Here is a 19,903-nt window from a genome sequence, read left to right as displayed (position 1 = left end):
GAAGAGAGGAAGTGACTAGGCCAGCAAGATTCATGGATTTTCTGCCAGGGGTTCTCCAGCCCTAGTTCAGCGGTGAAATCACAGCACCACAGTGATTGGCAATGACATGTGTACAAACTATCAAGCAATTATATACTTGTTTCCTTAATTTCCACAAGTAGATTAATTTATTTAAAAATCTGATATCTTCTATGGTCTTTAATGTTGCCATGAAAGATGGAGAGAGTGGAGAGAGCAGGGGAGAAATGCAGGAGGAGGAGGAGGGAGGGAGGGAGGCAGGGAGGCAGGGAGGAAGGAAGGAAGGAAGGAGAAGGAGAAGGAGAAGGAGAAGGAGGAGGAGGAGGAGGAGGAGGAGGAGGAAATGCAGTGAACAGAAGTTAGGAGGCAGGCAGGCAGATAGATGGACCAATGGAGAAGGAGGAGGGGGGGAGGGAAGGTGGACAGGAGCAGAACATACCCCAATGGTTGTGGAGGAAGTCACTGGCAGAGCATAAAAGTGAAAAAAAAGCTAACTTTTTGAATTTCTGGTCCATGGTCTCTCCTGGCTTTGGAGGTGCTGATACATCTCCTTGCCAAAACACAAGGGGCAGTGGTGGGCATTGATACACCTTCTTGCCAAGGGTGCAAGGGAGGAGGGGGTGCAGATATAGTTCCTTGCCAAGGGCACAAGGGAGCCTAGGTATGCCTCTGTGCTGTGAGTGCACTGACAGGATTACTCCTCCAGAGTGACTATCCTGCACTGACCTTCCTGCTGCCCTGCCCCTTTCCCTCCAGGTAAGTGGCAAGAAGACAGCATCGTGGCTCCACACAATCTATTCATCCTCCTTGCTGACAAATAAGAGGCATTATTACAGTTCAAAGAGCAACTGTGGAGCAGGGACAGAGAGGAGTCTGGCCAGGGGAGAATATGTGCCCTGGAGGGAGTCCTGGGAGCCAGATAGAGAGGTTGGAGGTTCGTGATTTGCTCCTAGGCATGAGAATCCCCATCCCAACATATTGGTAGACTGGGACTAAGCCACATTGGTCTCAGTGGAAGACAGAAACTTATTTTCTCAGCTTCTCATTCAGTAGCATTTGGCAATCGCCTCCCACACTGCTTTGGTACAGGCGTTCATGGCTCACATCAAGATCTGTTGTTGCCTACATATCCTACTACTAGTCAGCTATGTATACCAACTGCAGTAGCCTTCAGCTGCTCAAGAGAAGCACATTTGTTCAACATTTATACATCCTCCAAGAGGTAATTCCAAAGGAAATGAAAGAGGGAATGTCCAAAACATGTTTATAAAACAAAATGCTTTAACAAATTCTTCCTTTGTGATATTTTTTGATATGAAGCTGAACCAAGAGCACTAGATTTGGACATAGACATAGATTGCTACAATATTAAGATAATCCTAAATGAGAGCTGAAGATTCAGTAGTTAGTTGGTTTCACCTTGTTTAGGGTTGTGAATTATTTTGTAAAAATATATGTAGATTAGAATAACTTTTAGTCTCTGTAAAATAAATTACCTGCTTGTTTCATTTTGTATTATGTCCCTCTCATCCTCTGGGATTACCTGGGAAATGCCTGGGAGTGGGGCAAAGGAGGTACAATATCTGGTTATAGACAGAAGGAGATACTGGGAAGGGGTAAGGCAGGCCATTTGAAGAGAAAGGGGATCTCAGCATTTAAGATCTGTTTCACCTTCTGGTCCTCTCTTTAACAGCAGTATTCTAAGCAGTAATGCTTAGAAGTAATGCCAAGCTACTTTCATGTTTTAAGGCTGCTGCTTAGTGCCTGGTCAGTTCACAACAAACATTGCTCACCTGATCATTTTATTTCTTATCAATAATATGGGAAGTGCCATTTGGATTTTTCTTCCTCAGAAACTGCTGCATCCTCTCTTTCCTTTCCCTTGTCTGTGTGCGCAGAGCGGCGGTGACTCGTTGTCTCTCTCGGCTTCATCTTGGATTGGCGACTGAGTGTGGAACTATGCAACTCTGAATTCATGCTCAGAATCTGCACAACCTTGAGGTGCCAGGGCAAGAAACAGTAGCTCACCTTAAGGCCCACATCGAGTCCTTGGAGGGCATTGTGCCTGAGGATCAGGTGATCCTCCTTGGCGGAACCCCCCTGGAAGATGATGTGGGCATTGGGCAGTGTGGCATCAGTGACCTCACAATGCTGGAGGTTGCTGCATGCATGCTGGGTGGTAAGGTCCATGGATAAGGTATATGGATACTCCAAGACCAACTACACTTTATCTTTACTCCTCTCTCACTTTCCTTTTCAGTGGTCTGGTGGCTTTGATAGGAAGCTGCCTTTAACTGAGTCAAACCATTTGGTCCATCCAGCTCAGCATGGTCCATACTTGGCTGGCAGTGACTCTCCACAGTTCCAGGCTGGCGACATTCCCAGCCCTACCTAGAGACACTACCTAGAGAGCCAGTGTGGTGTAGTGGTTAAGAGCAGTAGACTCGTAATCTGGTGAACTGGGTTCGCTTCCCTGCTTCTCCACATGCAGCTGCTGGGTGACCTTGGGCTAGTCACACTTCTTTGAAGTCTCTCAGCCCCACACACCTCACAGAGTGTTTGTTGTGGGGGAGGAAGGGAAAGGAGAATGTTAGCCGCTTTGAGACTCCTTCGGGTAGTGATAAAGCGGGATATCAAATCCAAACTCTTCTTCTTCTTCTACTGGGGACTGGATCATGGACCTTCTGCACACAAGGCAGCTGCTCTGCCACTGAGCTCCAGCCTTCTGGTTCTCCGCAGGTGCTAACAAGTTTTGGGCTATCCCTATGACCAATATACCCCACTAACCTCCCAGTGAGAATGCTGCAACTCCCATTATCCCCACTACCAGCACCACACACTGCTTATACTGAGGGATACTTCACATGTAACAAGAAAAAATAACAGAGAATCTATATGAAGCCCTAATTTAAGCTAGGTTTGAGAAAGATTTTTTCTATTTAAAGGATGTATTCCTGCATGGGCAACCTCCTGGGAGGCCAGTGGTAGGAAGAACCAGAGCCAAAAAGTGGGTGGAGTGTGGGAATGTTCAGGGAGGCAGAAGAGGATATATTGCTTAATAGTATTCTTAGCAACTTGCCCTAGCAAGTTCTATAATTTAGCAGAGTAACATTCTCTTTTTAAACTTACACAGTGGATAACTTGTTGCCAGGCTTGCTTAAGCCTCTAAAATAAGTTTCCTGGTAATTTCCCTTCTAAAAAGAATAGACATGACACAGTCTTGTATAAAAGATATAAAATAGTTTACTCACACATTCTGTTCACAGATGGATCCCAGAAGGCAGACTTAAGTCACAAAATCTATACACTTGGAATCTATCCCATAAGGAGGTAGTTCCTTTGTCCTCTCTTGGCTGGAGGCCAAGAGAGCATCTCAGGCTAAGGAGATGTTGCTTCTTTGAGGAATGGAGTCAGAGAGAGAGAGATGGTTGCCTGCCTGTGCTATTTTGTTACCTGCACAGGTAAGGTCACACCCACCTCTGGTCACATGTAGAGGAAGTTTGTTGCAGCCCAGGAGGAAACAGGAAGTTTATCTACTGGCTGGACAAACATTCTTCTCTAGGAATGTTGTATTTGACTGTTCTGTGTTTCACATCCCACATGGAGTAACAGATGGGCCACATTCCAGCCACCCAAGAACCAGAGGTGTTGCACCTCTCATGCATACACCTTGCTATCGCTGCAATCAAGAGGCATCATTACAGTTCAGGGACACACTGCATCCAGCAAGAGTGATGGAGTGAGGCACAAAACATGGACGGGGAAGGATGTGCCTTGGGGAGGATCCCAATGGCCATATGGAGAGGCTTGATGGGGGTCATATTTGGCCCCCAGGCCTGAGGTACATGCACCCATGCTTTAGGCGAATATACAAAGATTACATTTGCATGAGTTCTTGATATGAGTGCAGAATCTTCCACACCCATATTGCAGCTCTCTGCAGTGAAGATGTACAAGTTTTCCTTTTACTTAATGGCCTTGGACCAGAAAAAGAGAACCCTGAAATACTTGTGTTTCTTTTTCTTCATAACCTGTGAAGTCGTTAATTAAGAATAATTTAGTCCTTTTGAGGAAAGGGCATTTCCACAAGGGACACGGTTGCATAAACACAATGTATATTTTATTGGACTTCCATCAGTTTTGATTCTGTTTGACTAATGACTTTTGACAAATGACAAATTTATGCTCACATATAAAAACAGATTCTGAGGGAAATGTTGTGAATGTCTGAAAATAGATACACATTTTACCATTTGTCCAACATACACCACTGAATATTGATAGTTCACTGAATTTTTGGACATTTACAAAACATGACCAGTCCCAGACAGTAGCATGCATTTTGAACAAACTGTGTTTTGAATTAATTGCAGTTTTAAAAAAGCATTTTAAACTGCTTTTTCAAAGACAGCCTCATATACAACCCATGACAGTAGTGCAATGTGGAGATTCCTAAACCTCCATGACTACCAGGATGCCTCTGTCCAGAGGGAGCTGTGCATCAGCTGATGAAAGGTCTTCTGAGACTGCTTGGGCCTCCAGCGTCAAAGACAGATCAAGGAGCACACCCAAACTGCAAACATTCTTCTTAGTGGGTGTCCAGTTCGGTCTAGAACAGGTTGAATGCCACAACTCCCATGTAATATGTTAATGATTGCTGCAAAAGGATAAGGCTGCTGGACTGTCTCAAAGACCTCAGCTTTGTAAATGAGCAGACAATTTCTTCTGTGCAGTTTGGTGCCTCAAGAATTGTACAAGATTAGTATTTTTTGTTGCCTTGTAATGTGCAACTCTACTTCTATTACTATTTGTAGTAAATAAAAATGTATTTAAACTATATCTATCATGTATCTATCTATCTATCTATCTATCTATCTATCTATCTATCTATCTATCTATCATCTATCTATCTATCTATCTATCTATCTATCTATCTATCTATCATCTATCTATCTATCATCTATCTATCTCTATCATCTACAGTGGTACCTCGGGTTAAATACGCTTCAGGTTACATATGCTTCAGGTTACAGACTCCGCTAACCCAGAAATAGTACCTCGGGTTAAGAACTTTGCTTCAGGATGAGAACAGAAATCGTGCAGCGGCGGCGCGGCAGCAGCAGGAGGCCCCATTAGCTAAAGTGGTGCTTCAGGTTAAGAACAGTTTCAGGTTAAGAATGGACCTCTGGAACGAATTAAGTACTTAACGTGAGGTACCACTCTATCTATCTATCTATCTATCTATCTATCTATCTATCTATCATCTATCTATCTATCTCTATCTAGGTTATGCTAAGGTAGGGGTGGGTAACCTGTAGCCCTCTGAGGTATTGTTGGGCAGTGAAGCCAGAAATTATACATTTTCCTAGTTACACATAAAAGACAGCTGTGATCTCTTAAGTCAAAAGAGTATTTTAGTTTCCCTTTTTCACTGAAAATTCCTGCTTTCTGTATCACATTTTCTTAAAGCTAGTGTTTTTTTGCTTTTGCGCGCGCGTGCGCGTGCGCGCGCGCGCACACACACACACACACACACACACCACTTATCTATAGGGAAGGTTCATGTCACTGTGAAGGATGACACCAAAAAGGACCATAAAGGACATTAAATGGAGCAGACACAGTCCACAGCCTTCTAGTTGGCCCTTATTTAAAACATGCACATGATGTATTCCCACATATTAATATCATGTCCCATATTGCTGTCCTGGGCCAATAACGTTTAGTTTCTTGTCCATTTTTAACACAGAAATGTGGCAGGGCTGGAGCTACTAGAGATGTAGGACCATTACCATAAAGACCTGTTTGCTTGACTGAATTTCCCATTCCAGAGCTGAAAACTGGCTTGCATCCAAGGGTGCCCTTTCATTACCATCAAGTTTTCTCTGCTCATGGAAGGGTTGTGTGAGGAAGGTGATCCCAAATTCATCTCATTCACAATACCTTTTTGATAGCCCATTAGAATTCACCCTCCATCCTGTTGTTGTTGTTTAGTCGTTTAGTCGTGTCCGACTCTTTCTGACCCTGTGGACCAGAGCATGCCAGGCACTTCTGTCTTCCACTGCCTCCCACAGTTTGGTCAAACTCATACTGGTAGCTTCGAGAACACTATCCAACCATCTCGTCCTCTGTCGTCCCCTTCTCCTTGTGCCCTCCGTCTTTCCCAACATCAGGGTCTTTTCCAGGGAGTCTTCTCTTCTCATGAGGTGGCCAAAGTATTGGAGTCTCAGCTTCAGGATCTGTCCTTCCAGTGAGCACTCAGGGCTGATTTCCTTCAGAATGGAGAGGTTTGATCTTCTTGCAGTCCATGGGACTCTCAAGAGTCTCCTCCAGCACCATAATTCCAAAGCATCAATTATTCTGCGATCAGCCTTCTTTATGGTGTATTGTTCTGCGCTGCACTGCAATAGGTTTTCTATTAGCACTTCCTTTCAGACTCCATGTGTGCATTTTCTCCTCTGGCTTACTGTTCTTTGGATCAAAGACAAATGTCTATATGTCTTATGTCTTATGTCTTCAGGAACCAAAGCAACCACAACTGACATCCTCTGAGTGAGTTCACACCTGAGGTCATGTAGTACAGCAGTCACAATTGTGTCCTAGAAAGCCCATTGTTCTGATGCAACCTCATTCATGACCTCTCTAGATGGCCTTAGGCAAGGTATCATTTCTCAACCTCAAACCCTTACAACATCAAAAGCAATACTGACCTACCGGTACTTTACAGGGTTGCTGTAAGGATTATTATAATATTGCATGTGGAACATTAAAAATATTCTGAATGACTGGGGAAATGAGGAAGGTGTCCCAGGCAAGTTCGGATAAATAAATCCAATGACTATCATGCTAGGTGATTTTACCTTCATTATGAAGACCATCACCCTGCTTTCAGAGCCAGATCTTAGAGGAGAATGGTAACTCACATGAAGAACTGCTGTTCAGCATCCACCCTCCAAATCACTGTGATTGGAGTGGCCTCAGGACACAATTCACTGTGATTTCTAACTAGACCTATCTATCTATCTACCGTAAATATAAAATCCCCTCCCCACTACTCTTCAGCCCTTCCCTCTCCTCTGCACCTCTTCTGCTTTCTAGCTCTGGGAGTTCCCCCAAACAGTTTGATTTTATTTCTCAGAAAAAGAAAGGCAAAAGAAAGGAAAAGAAAAGAAAAGGTGATCTCTATCTATCTATCTATCTATCTATCTATCTATCTATCATCTATCTATCTATCTATATCTATCTATCTACCTATCTATCTCAAGGCTGTTAGACACCTTGTTAATGGTTTACATTTTGGATCACTATATTAAACCAGTTCTCTGCCTACAGCATCTCTCAAGGATTGTTCTTCTCAATTTACATGACACAAAGAAGTTGATTGATCCAACTAACTGTGTTGCTTCCTAGGTACATTTTTTTAACCAGAACTTTTGTAGAAGACTTCAGATAGTGACCGTCTGCAATCCTATATACTGTAAGCCTTGTTCAACTCAACTAGACTTACCTATTAGTAGACAAACATAGGACTGAGACGTAGGCTATTAGATATTTGTGCACCACTATCCTTCTCTTTCTGAAATATCCATATACTTTTTCAGTCCTGGTGCAACATTTTCCAAATGTTGAGGGACTAAACTGAGCAAGAAGCTGGTGGAGGACTTTTTTTTTTAACATCAGAAGAGACTCTTGCTAAACCCAGGTGATATTTCAGCTCATGAAGACAAGGAAGAAGGCCAGTGGAGAATTTTAACATTACGCTAGAGACAGGAGTAGCCAAGGACTTCACAAATTTATATTTTTGTATTGGATCTGTAAAGCCAAGGCAGCAGGGAATTCCAGAATGCATTGTAGGCTGGTGTCTGCTTCCAGTCTTCATAGATCCACATGGATTGGAGAAATGTGTGTGTTAGATTATATATATATATTTAAAAAGAACCTCATGTCTACAGAAATATTAATGTGCACCTGAGAGACGTGGAGGAATCATTTGGCAAGCACCTGTCTAGCAAACTCTTCCCCGCTCCTGTTTTTACACCTTCTAAATTTCTGATCAAGAATGTCTTCTGCCCTTGAATTCCACTTTTGTTATGAGGCATGAAATAGTAAACCAATATACATGTATTGTTTAGTACACATATTGATGTGTGTCTGCGAATCACACATATTTATGCAAGGACTGATACGATGTTGGGCAGTTTAGGTGACAAAATCATTTTCTGCAACTAGCAGTCTAGGAACAATTGGAGTATAAATAGGCTTTATACGGATCCAAAATCTACCATATTTGTCTGGTATGACATGATGTAATATTTCCATGCAGTGTCCCTCAAAATGATGGATGTTTTCCAGGTGGGGAAAAGGCAATATATGTTCCAACATTGCTGACGTAAGGCTCAGTCTAGGAATGCTGTGAAACAGGTGGAAACATCCATCTATTTTAGTAATTCAGGCACTTGTGCTTAAAGCTGAGTTGGCATTATCAAATAGAACTGAGCTCTTCATGTGACTCAAACTTGTATTTAGTAATAATAACTGGAGCAGTCAACTTTAGTTGATTAATCAGTGCAATGCACCAAAAGCATGCTCCAGCACTCCTACACTGGGATGTGATTAGATGTTAGGAGAGGAGATATTTATTAGCTATTATCCTTCCTTCCTCATGTTTGTAAGTTCAGCAGAGTGCCATACCTTTGCAGCATTAAATGGGAAGCTTAGATTGGCTAGTTTTAGCATTTTAGTTTAAGTAAACCTGGATGCCTTAAGGCAGACTGGATTTCCCCCTTAAAACAATAATCACACAAACCGTCTTGTAAAATATAACAATACCTTTTCCTCACTCAGAATACTTGTTGAAGAGTAACAGAGCAGCTTTGTTCAGGGAAGCTTAAAATGGTAATTCATACTTAAGTCTAACTTAAGTGGAGTCTGAACATGGAGCTCAGACTTAGCAGATGCTTTTACATTGCCAGCATGGTGATGAGAGCAAGGGAGGAAGAGCAAGAGAGGAAGAGAACGTGTCCAGGCAGGTAGGAGAATATATATGGTAGCTACGCCCTACTCCTGTCAGAGCAGTGTTAGAGTATCTCTCACAAAGTCTTCTCTAGGAAACTTACAGGAAACTCTGTGAGATTTAGTTCCTATCATGTGCCCATCTAGCATAATATGAATTGTTGGCTTTGACTGAATTTTAAATCTCTGTTCTCATATCCTGAACAGCAACTCAAGGTGGCAGGTATAGTTGAAGATCCCAAAACCCAATAAATAAAAACCAGAACATGTGATTAAAAACATAGGAAATATGTTTTGGCCTTTCTCAGCAAGTAAAATTCCTTATTTTGCATTGATACTTCAATGTCTTGATATTTTCCTCTTTACCATACATGTTAAAAAGTCATTTTCAATATAGTAAAAAACAAACAAACCACCTTTGCTTCTGTTGAAAAGCTTTTCATTTTGAATCCAGTGTAATATCAAATCTACTTCTACCCAGCAACCATTGGCTGCTGCTTCCCCTGCATCGATCATCTCATGTCTTATTGGAAGTTTGACTTCTCCTTGGAAAATGTTCTCCCTCCCCTCCTGTGCTGTCTTTATGTCAACATGAAATACCATCTAATTCATTTCTTCTTTGGTATCCTGTTAAACATTTTGTGGCCTGCCTAGTTTTTGCTTGATAGGCTGTCCTCTGGTCATCCACATCTACTTGAATCAGAACATTGTGTATCTACACAATAGCAAATTGCTTCAGAAAGTGATGAACATTCTCCCAAGCCTTTTGTTGTTGTTGCTGCTTACTTTTGGTTCTATTGTGTGACCAATACCAGATCCCCCAGCCTGGTACCCTCCATATATTTTAGACTACAACTCCCAACAGCCCAAGCCAACACAAAAGCTGGATGGGGCTGCTGGGACATGTAGTACAAAACATCTGGATGGCACTAGGTTGGCAAGGGCTGTATTAAACACAACTGAAGAGTTCTGAAGTCCATATTAGGGTAATGAATTTATTAGACCAGACTGAATAGTAATAGTAGTAGTAGTAGTAGTAATAATAATAATAATAATAATAATAATAATAATAATAATAATAATATATAATATTGCATTAGCCCACCTTTTTTTCTCCAAGGAACTCAAGGTAGTGCACATAGTTCTTCCTGCCCTAATCCACACAACAACCCTGTGAGATAAGTTAGGCCAGGCATGGCCAAACTTGGCCCTCCAGCTGTTTTGGGACTACAACTCCCATCACCCCTAGCTAACAGGACCAGTGGTCGGGGGTGATGGGAATTGTAGTCCCAAAACAGCTGGAGGGCCAAGTTTGGCCATGCCTGCTGGCTGGGTTAGGCTGACGGGCAATGCCTGGCACAGGGTCACCCAGTCAGCTTCATGGCCAAGTGAATATCACAACATCAAATTTTAGTTGATTATTTTACCTTTGGCAGAAGAATAGTATAATGGATTAGAATGGTAAGATGGTAGGAGCTAGATTAAAAGATGATCCACTGGACTTCCAGGAAGAAGATACAAGAAGTGAAGAATATAAATTGCATTTCCCCCAACAATAATTTCAATCTTAGACAATTGAGCATGTTAGGCTTTGAACATTTATGGCTGATGAAGGCCATGAATGAACAAAAAATGTACAGGGTCAAATCAGTTGTTTTAGTATAACAACTGTCCTATGCACCTTCACTATTCTCCATAGTAGAGATAGGAAACTTGTGGCCCTCTAGATGTTGTTAGAAATAAGTTAGGAGATCCTGTGTAAGTAGAACAGATTAGGAACTGCATGAGGAAAGTGGTGAGGTGAAGAAAAGATATCTCAAAAACCAGTTCTGCATTTTAATTAGTAAGGCAGGATTCCCCGGGAGCTTCCATTTAATCTAAACTCCATTTAATTCAACTGTAAAAATAATTGACAGAAATGAAGGCCTTCTGTCCAACGTGAACTGAAACAGATGAGCAATAAAAACCAGCAGGTCTTTTAGGGAGTTTTCTGGACAAGCTTCTGAGAAGGTCTAACTATCCGAGATAAATATTAGCTGGGATATTCGCTACCACCGATGGTGAATGTGCGATGCCATGTTGAGTGGCCAACGGTCTGTGCGGGCTAATAAAGGCTGGAGATCCGGTCAATTAAAGGGATGGTGAGAGTGAGAGCCCTGTGTGTACAGGCAACCACGCATTAGGTCACTGATGGTGCCTGCAATGCATTATAGACCTGAACTCAGATTTGGTAGAGAGGCTATTTTGATCTGCACGGGAAGACTCGTGGGGGGGGGGGGGAAGCCTCAGAGCAGCCCACAATGGAGACATTTCTTTGGGAAAAATGTAGAAAGAGGAAGACGAACGGTTGGACTCCCTTCCATGGTGGTTTACGAAGTCTGAGCAGGAGGTATGCAGCCATTTTTTGTTGTTCCAGCAGCCGCGCAAACCACGGAAAGAATTCAAGAAGGGTTTTTGCTCTGCAGTTCGTCCAGCCCCTTCACCGCCCCGAGAGGCTGCGGCTTACAACCATGTCGGTAAACTGATCAGCCAAATAGTATTTTGGTGGGGATGATGGGGGTACCTCCATATTCTTTATTAGACGGTTGTTTTTGAGTTGCTTGGCGTCTTGACTCACGCTTTCCACCACTTGGCCACCGACCACAGTTTGTTTTGGAATGTGCTTTCCTTTCACACCCCTTTGCACACACTTCTCTGCGATATTTGCGATATTTCTCTCTTGCAACCCACCCACCCTTTTTATTAAATATAGAGAGGTCCTTTCTTTCCAGACGGTCCGGATGCAATGTTTCAGACGCTTTGGCGTGGGCTTTAGTTTGAAGATTTAAAGAAAAATATAGATGGGATCAGGGATCATTCATTGTCAAACTAAAGAAGCGCAGTCGAAAGTGATTGGCTTCAATGATATTCAGAGCAGACCCACTGAAATGAATAAACACGATTAACTTAATTTCAATGGGTTTACTTTGAACAGGACTCAACTGAACCCAATCCATTATGGCCAAGCAGGCGCAGCACATATGCGTGCGCGAATACACACAGAGAGTGTTGAGGCAAAGTCACACAGGGAGAAAAAGCAGCAAAACTTGAACTTGATGATCGGGAGAATATAACTCCTTTAGTAAATCTCCCGATTGCTCATTTACTCAGTATGTTAAAACAAAACTGGGTTACAGCTAGGCGGACCGACATTCAGAAGAGATATCCTCCTCTCATTGCCTTAATACTGTACCTGTTTAGTCCATTGCGGCCCTAGTAGTCATGCTGCCCAAATCTATGCAAGTTTTCTCAGAAGTAAATCAGGCCGAAGACAGTGCCACTTACTTCCAAGTAAGGAACCGAGCCTTAGCTCTCTTTCTTCAGGAAATGTGCTGATAGTCATTCGGCAAATATGCCTAATGAAAAGTAAGCTGGGCTCTGCGAAAGGACAGTTTTGCGCAGTTTCATCCCTCTCAAACCTATTTACCCGGATACAAGTCTCACTGATTTCCAAATTCCTAACGTTCAGGAAGGCATGAAACAAATCAGGATGTGCTCATTAGAATTTGTTGACCAAAACAGAAGACATCATCCCTAAAATTTAAGGCCGTGGTCTTCTTGCGAGTCCTATCAAAACTCATAACACAACGTCTTTCCAAAAGTTAGGTTGGTTTTGAACCTTTTGATTTGTGAGAGATTTAATCCGTGTGTGTGTGTGTGTACACACCACTGCGGCTAGTTTAGTAGAATGGCAAAGATATATGTTAATAAAAATAATATTTCTGTTTCCTTGCAGTCATTGTTTGCGTACCATCCTACTGTGCCTATGAGTTCTTTACAATCTATCTTGAGAATTAAAAACGTGGACAGTACTAGCTCGGGACACTTTAGACATAGCTGGATTCCCACTCACTCCTCAAAAAAACCCCTCTAAACTCAACTATCCCAGGATCATGAGTCAGTCAAAATTAAATGCTTCAGATTTCTCTAGACCTCAGTGGGTCAAAGTAGTGTGTTTAGGATGGCATCCAAATCTCTCCTATTGCAATCAATAGATCTTAAAAGTTTTTAATGGTGGCTGGACCCACGCTAGGATTCCAAAGCAGTGTAAGAAATTGTATCTTATCATCTGTCTGTCTATCTACCACCTTACCTGTCTATTTACCCTCCTACCTAACCTTCCTAGCCCAACTATCGAATTATTAGCTGTGGATTGCGTTTTAAGAAATGTTGTAGTTTTCTTCAAATGCCTGAAAGTTGACTATGTTGGAAACCAGAATTAAAGGGCTTGTTTTCCATTATTTTCCAAAGACGGTTGTTCTTAAAAGGCAACTTGGAATATGCAGAAAAACCGTGGTTAGCCAGGCTGGGTCATTTGAAAAATATAATCTCCCACCTGTTTTAATTTTTCCATTTTTCAGATTTGGGGGGCTTTTCTATCGTGTTTTTAGAGCAAAAACGAGAGAGGGAAGTGGTGGAAAGACGACCGAGGAAACATCGAGGCAACTCTGTTGCAGTATATGTTTTAATTCTAGTTTTGGAGAAAGCGGATAGCATTTTAACTCTAAGAAGTCAATAAATCAATTTAAAAGAAAGTTAGGTTCGGTACATTGTGTCTTCACGTTTGTAAATATACCCAGAAATGCAGTTCAGTATAATTTTTGCTCCCCGCCCCCCACCCCGCGCCAAAAAATAAAATACATGAACTTGTCTTAGGAAAGAAAGCAGGAAATGATCGGACGTTTTGCGATCAACATGGTATTTGCGAGTGTATATAGCTTAAGAACAGATTTAGAGTTTTAATTCTAGAAACGGCGGGTTTTGTATAATTCAGTTCAACCTAGCAATCCTCCCATACCATAAAACACCGGATTATCTACATCTCTGATATTTCCAAGGGCTTAAAAATATCAACCGATTAATTATGCCTAAACTTTGGTTTTGGTTTCTGCAAGTTCATATCTAGAATACAGAGACCATTTGAATAATTTACGTTTTGTTTTTAATATATAAAACGCAAATAATAAAGTCCCGCAATTATAAATTCATGAGGAGGGTGGGAATGAAGACACTAGTTTTAAAGCCCAGCATTTATAGTGTTTTTGTGTTTAAAAAATCTGTTTGGTATTTTCATTTCGCATTAAAAACGACGATGTATTTATTCTTTTTTATCCAATTTCTAATTCAATAATAATAATTATAATAATAATACCCCGCCCATCTGGCTGGGTTTCCCCAGCCGCTCTGGGCGGCTCCCAACAGAATATTCAAAACACGATAAAACATCAAACATTAAAAACTTCCCTAAACAATGTAAAAACTTTCCCACAATGTAATGTTAGCTGCAGATTTGTAGGGAAATCATTTAATGGTTTGGGGGGGGGGGGAGCGGCGGCGGCGGCGGTTATGTCAACTAGTCTGTTCTCTGACTAGAGTTTTGTTTTTTGTCAAGTGATTAATTTATTTAAATTTTATATGACTCACTTATTAACTGGGCAGCAAAGAAAAACAAAATGTTTGAACCAAGCAAGATCGAATTCGTGCACAAGTTGGCTGAGGGTATGTGGGTGGGAACGAAGCGATTTTTAAAAATAAAAAATATTGTATTCAATTTTATAGGCTTTAAAATAGGACTTTTAAAGTTTCAGCTTTCCAGCATTAAAGTTCTACAGTGGAGAGTTTAGAATCATAATGTCAGTACCGGGAGGATAACGGTATTCCTTTACGGTCAAAGTTGGGCAATTCTTTACTCCGTGAAGTGACTTCAACGGGATGATGTAATATGGGTGAAGATTGCCGCCTCAAGTCAAACTCTCAAGGGAAGCAATACACGTGGGCTCCATATTACAGGTACCTCTCTCTCTTTCTCTGGTAGTCAGCTTACTTTGGGAAAATTCAACATACCACATATGATGTACTTTAAAAGGGGGAAAACTCATACTGATTTCTGTGGACATCAAGGTGGAGTTTATTACTAGAGCAGTCAAGTACAACATTTTCCTGTTGCCTAGAATGGACACACAGAGGAATGTGGCTCCAGACAGGGAGGACTTCCTGTAATACCTGTTCTGGAGCTTTCTCTGTCTGTGTGTGACCAGGTAGATGGGCATGACCCTAGCTGACCAGATAAAAGGGCTGGTCATGCAATCATCTCTTTTTTGGGCTCTTACTCTCTTGCTCTTACTGGCTCTCTCCTGGCTCTTAGCCAGCTCATGGCTCAACCTTCACATAGGATGGAGCCCACAAGCAGAGTCTGAGATGTCGCTCAGTCATCTTTTCACTGTAACTACAAAATAATGGCTGCCTTCAGATTACTGCTGTGAACTGAATGTGAGTAAAACTTTATTCGTACTTTTAAAGAAGACCGTGTTGTGTTACTATTATTTTAAGAGAGAAATAAAGGGGTAACTTACCAGGAACAATCCAGACCGGATTGCTTAATTACAGGATTCCAATGGATCATCATCAACTTGCTTCCAATAAGTTGCAAAGGGAATGTGCTCTGCTGTTTACTCACTAGCATGTGTGGGGAGTGATAATATCAAAACACTACCGTATTTTTCCATCTATAAGACGCCCCCCCCCATGTATAAGATGCCCCCTATTTTGGGGGGGGGGCAGATTTAAGAAAATAGGAGGAGATATATCCTTGTATAAGACACCCTCTTAATTTTTGACATTATTTTTTTAGGATAAAAACCTAGTCTTATACACGGAAAAATACAGTATATTCTCTCCTTTCTTACCATTCCCCCAATTTCAGCATGCTTATTTCCTCCTTTTAAATCAATGGTACATTAACAGAGCAACAGAGTCAACTCAGAAATAAACCCCACTGAGTTCAATGGGGCTTGCTGCCAAGTAAGTGGAGATAGAATCACAGTATTAATGTGATAATCTTGGACTGTTTTCACAATTGCTTGCCTTGCCGAGTGGTGTGTGAGAGTTTAGCTCTCAATGAACAGGTATATGCCTACTCATTCACAGTTTTCCCTTGGCATGTGTGTTGTGAAGCATGATTTTCAGCTGTTGTAAGCATGCTGAGTGATAAGGCAGCAATTGAAATGAGTGAAGGAATGAGTTCCGCTGAAATTAAGGAAGGGTATGTTTTAGCTCTAACTAAAGCTGGTAATTCTATGTGATATGGACAGATAAAATAAAAACAAAACCTGCTCCATTAGGTCAACCAGTTTCTTTGTTTGTAGGATGGATGTGTGATATCTGAAGACAGGCCATTCTCCATAGTAGCTCCATAGAAATAATCAGATTTAATTTCAGTGGACCTTCTCTGAATGTGTTCTGGTTGAGTGTTGGGTTGAAATAAACGACAGACGAGTGACAAGTGTCATATGGGAGGCATCTCTCGAGCATGTCTCGGAGAGTCCCTTTTATTGAATATTACAGCATTGCCACGTATGTGCTTGTTGGTGATTGGTTAACACAAAGACAAAGCAAGGGTTGCATATAGGCATTAATCATCAATAGATTAAAGGTTGGGAAAGGAACACAGAGTTGGACAGGTATGAAAACTAGTGATTGATATAGCAAAACTTAAAAGGGCATAACCATTGTATTCCATAGATGTGGTCAACCATGCATTAGGAACAGGTAACCGAACATTCTAGGGTGGGTGAGCACAGAATGCTTCAGCTCAGCATGTGCAGAAACAAAACTTCCCATCAGTTGAGTATTACTCTATATCTGTAAGTAAACTGTGGGTTGTATTCACCCTGGTGCATTTCATCCTAAAGCCACTTTCCTACAATAAGAACATTGGGATTCCATTATTTATCAGTTATCATATAGACTTCCTAGCCCCTTTCTTACTCCTTCACAAATCCACCAATCTAGCCAATAAATAAGCACAACATGTTATTTCATGATATCTTTGATATGTGGTGTGTAGCATTTTTATTAAAAAGCGGTGTACAAATGTATGGAATGACTGAATGAATCCATCCATCCATTGGCTTAACTTTCCTCCATGCAACACACATATACACTCTTGGCATGCAGGTATCCATCCATCTGAATGATGAAATACGTCTGCTTTACAAATATTCTGACTCCCTTCTACCTCTAAATGAAATGTAGCTAAACCACCCAAACATCCTGTCTGCCTGGTTTGGTTTGCCATTGCCGCAGAAGAGGCCTGAATGCTTTGCTTGGGCTCGAACTCCTAATCCTTGGTGAGTGGGAAGCGCTTGAATGGGGTGTGTGAGGAGGGGCACATGGTTCAGACAGGAAAGGCACTGGCAAGGTTAATGAACAGCTGCTCTCCCCTCCTTTAAGGCCCTACGCAGGTGATTTTGTTCATCAGGACCACCTATGCAATTTCTGGCATCATCAGCGGTGCTGTCAAGGGAAGGACTTTGGGGCAGACGTCCAGAATCAGAACCATCGTGTCCCCAAACGCACAAGGACTGCTTCACTACATTTTGGATTACTGAAGAAATGACATGGTGCACATTGCCATCTTAAAAAGTAAGACTATCAAGGCCAGAGTCTACATTTATGTAACTGCACCCCCCGTTATGAGTAAAAGTATAAAAAGTAATCTGCTCTTTTTAAATTTTCTGATTCAGTCTGGGACATAACCTTTGAAGTATCTGGGTCTTGAAATCTTGCAACCAATCTCCTCTCCAGAAAACGTGCAATGGCGCTTGGAGGGTGTCCAATATTGTTTTAGGGAAGAGGGAGGAAATTCCAGGGAAATCCGGTGGGTGTGTAGACCTACTGCATTGAACATCATATTCATCACTTAACCCTATGGAGTTGTTGCATTGCTCCCAGCTAGTGAGGTGATGTGTGCAAAATACTTGCTTATTTTCTGTCTCCCTACCCCAGCATCATTTCACATAAGAAAATAGGAACCTGCCTGCCTGCCCTATACCGAATCAGACCATTGGTCCATCTAGCTCAATATTGTATACGCTGATTGGCAGCGGCTCTCCAGGAATTCAGGAAGGGGCATTCCCAGCTCTACCTGGAGATGCCTTGGACTGAAACTGGGATCTTCTACATGGAAAATATGTGCTCTATCACTGTTTTCAGTAAAGAGGTGGGAGGATTGACCGAATCAACAAATACCAGTCCACCACCATAAAAAACTCTGGGTTGTAGCCAATGCTAGTACTGGTCAGAGTAGATCCACTGAAGTTAGTGGACATGACTAACAGGGTCATTAGTTTCAATGGGTCTACTCCGAGTAGAATTTAGTTGGGCACAGCCATTTGATTTTTGTGTGATTAGGATGGCAACTCCAACTCCTTTTGGTGGAAGCACAGTGGGATGTTCTGGAACCCATACCCATTGCAGTGGATGGTCTGGAAGGCTATATCCAGCACTTTTTCTTCTCTAAAAAATGTTTAGGGATACTCTCATTTTGACTCAAGAAAATCACCATTTTATATTTCAAATCGGGGGAAATAAATACAGTAAATGGACAAAAGTTTAAAGAACATATATTACCTCATATTAACACACATCCACATTCCACACTGCTTCACACATTAGATGCTTGCTTCCGTCTGAGACTCAGAAAATGCCAGGAAAGGAAATGAAGCCTGGAGGTGGTAACAACGAAACTGACCAATCACCATGCTAGATTCCAACTCCTACTTCACACATTAAATGCTCGCTTCCATCTGAGACTCAGGAAACACCATGACAGGAAATGAGGCCACCATCGGGGGTAGCAACAGAACTGATGATTCACTGTGCTAGAGAAGAAACTAAAATTTTAATTTTTTTTTAGTTTCTTCTCCCATTACATTCACAAAATGATTTGGGGTGTGCATACCTCTGCATCTCCCCCGAAAAAAGCACTGGCTATAACTAATGGTGTAAATAGAACAAACTTCTTGTTGGTACAGTTAACCTTAGAGCCTCACGCCTCCACTTCTAACCCACTCTTCTTTAAACATTACTCTACCCCACCTGCGGCAGATGGGAGATAAGGTGTTAGGAGTGGGGAATGTGGGACCTTCCAGATGTTCCAGTTCCCACCATCCTTGACCACTGACCTAGCTGATGGGAGCTGGAGTCCAGCAGGTTTCCCAACACCAGACACAGCAATGCTTACGGTTCATCATGGGTGTCAGAAAAGAAGAAGCAGTTCCTGCGCTCTTCTAATTTTCAGGGACTCTGGAAACCAAGCAGTGTTCAAACATTCCTTAAAGGCATTATGAGAACAGCCTAATTTGACATCTTTAAGAGGAGATGACTGGCAACGACATTGATTTATTTAATTAAAAGGTGTATCCCAGTGTGGCGATCATACAGGGTCCCCACACGTTTCACCATCTATTGATCCCTGTGCCATCACTTGATTTATCGCTGCCACCACCCAGGCCCTACCTGGTATAATACTGAGTCCAGTCAGGTTTAAATTGGAACATAAACTTCTGTTTATTTATTGCAGTTTAACAAGCGTGTGGTTTCATAAATGGTATCGGTCAATTACAATCATAGGGTGCCTATCCAGACCTATAACTTCTGCTACCTGCTCTCACTCACTAAACCACCCCTCAGATATTTACTTGTCCTCCTAGCTCCTAACTGTTCCTGACTCAACTTATTTCACTACACTCACTCAACCTACCCACAGACTCTATCCCAATTCACTCCCACTCCAACCACCCACCCAATTCCCAACGAACTCCCCTTTCACCCCTCCCAGAGCTGGTTTTATAGTCCCTCTGACTCCACCCCCCCGGGTTCTGATTGGGTAACTTGTTTAACTAATTCTCCTCCAGCACTCTCATACGTTAACGTCACACCCAGTACCAATTACCTGACTGGCCCACATTTCCTAGCGGGGGGAGGGGGGAGGGTTATTGCAATGCTTCACCTTAATGCCATCATTATCCTTCCCCCTCCCCAGTCATATTAT

The 19,903-nt window shown here is 42.0% G+C and overlaps 1 protein-coding gene across 1 annotated transcript in view; it reads right to left on the bottom strand.

Moving 5' to 3' along the window:
• Positions 1-590: 590 nt before the first annotated feature.
• Positions 591-19,903, bottom strand: part of LOC310671666 (uncharacterized protein) — a 158,466-nt gene continuing 139,153 nt past the window's right edge. Inside the window, exon 2 of the mRNA XM_083428050.1 lies at positions 591-608. The gene's annotated coding sequence lies outside the window, so the exon portion shown is untranslated. The remainder of the gene's footprint in view (positions 609-19,903) is intronic.

This window comes from Podarcis tiliguerta, assembly GCF_965153285.1.
Source record: "Podarcis tiliguerta genome assembly, chromosome: 2".
NCBI classification, from domain to species: Eukaryota; Metazoa; Chordata; class Lepidosauria; order Squamata; family Lacertidae; genus Podarcis; species Podarcis tiliguerta.
Note: the sequence above shows the minus strand (reverse complement) of the source record. Positions and strands in the feature narration are given on the sequence as shown.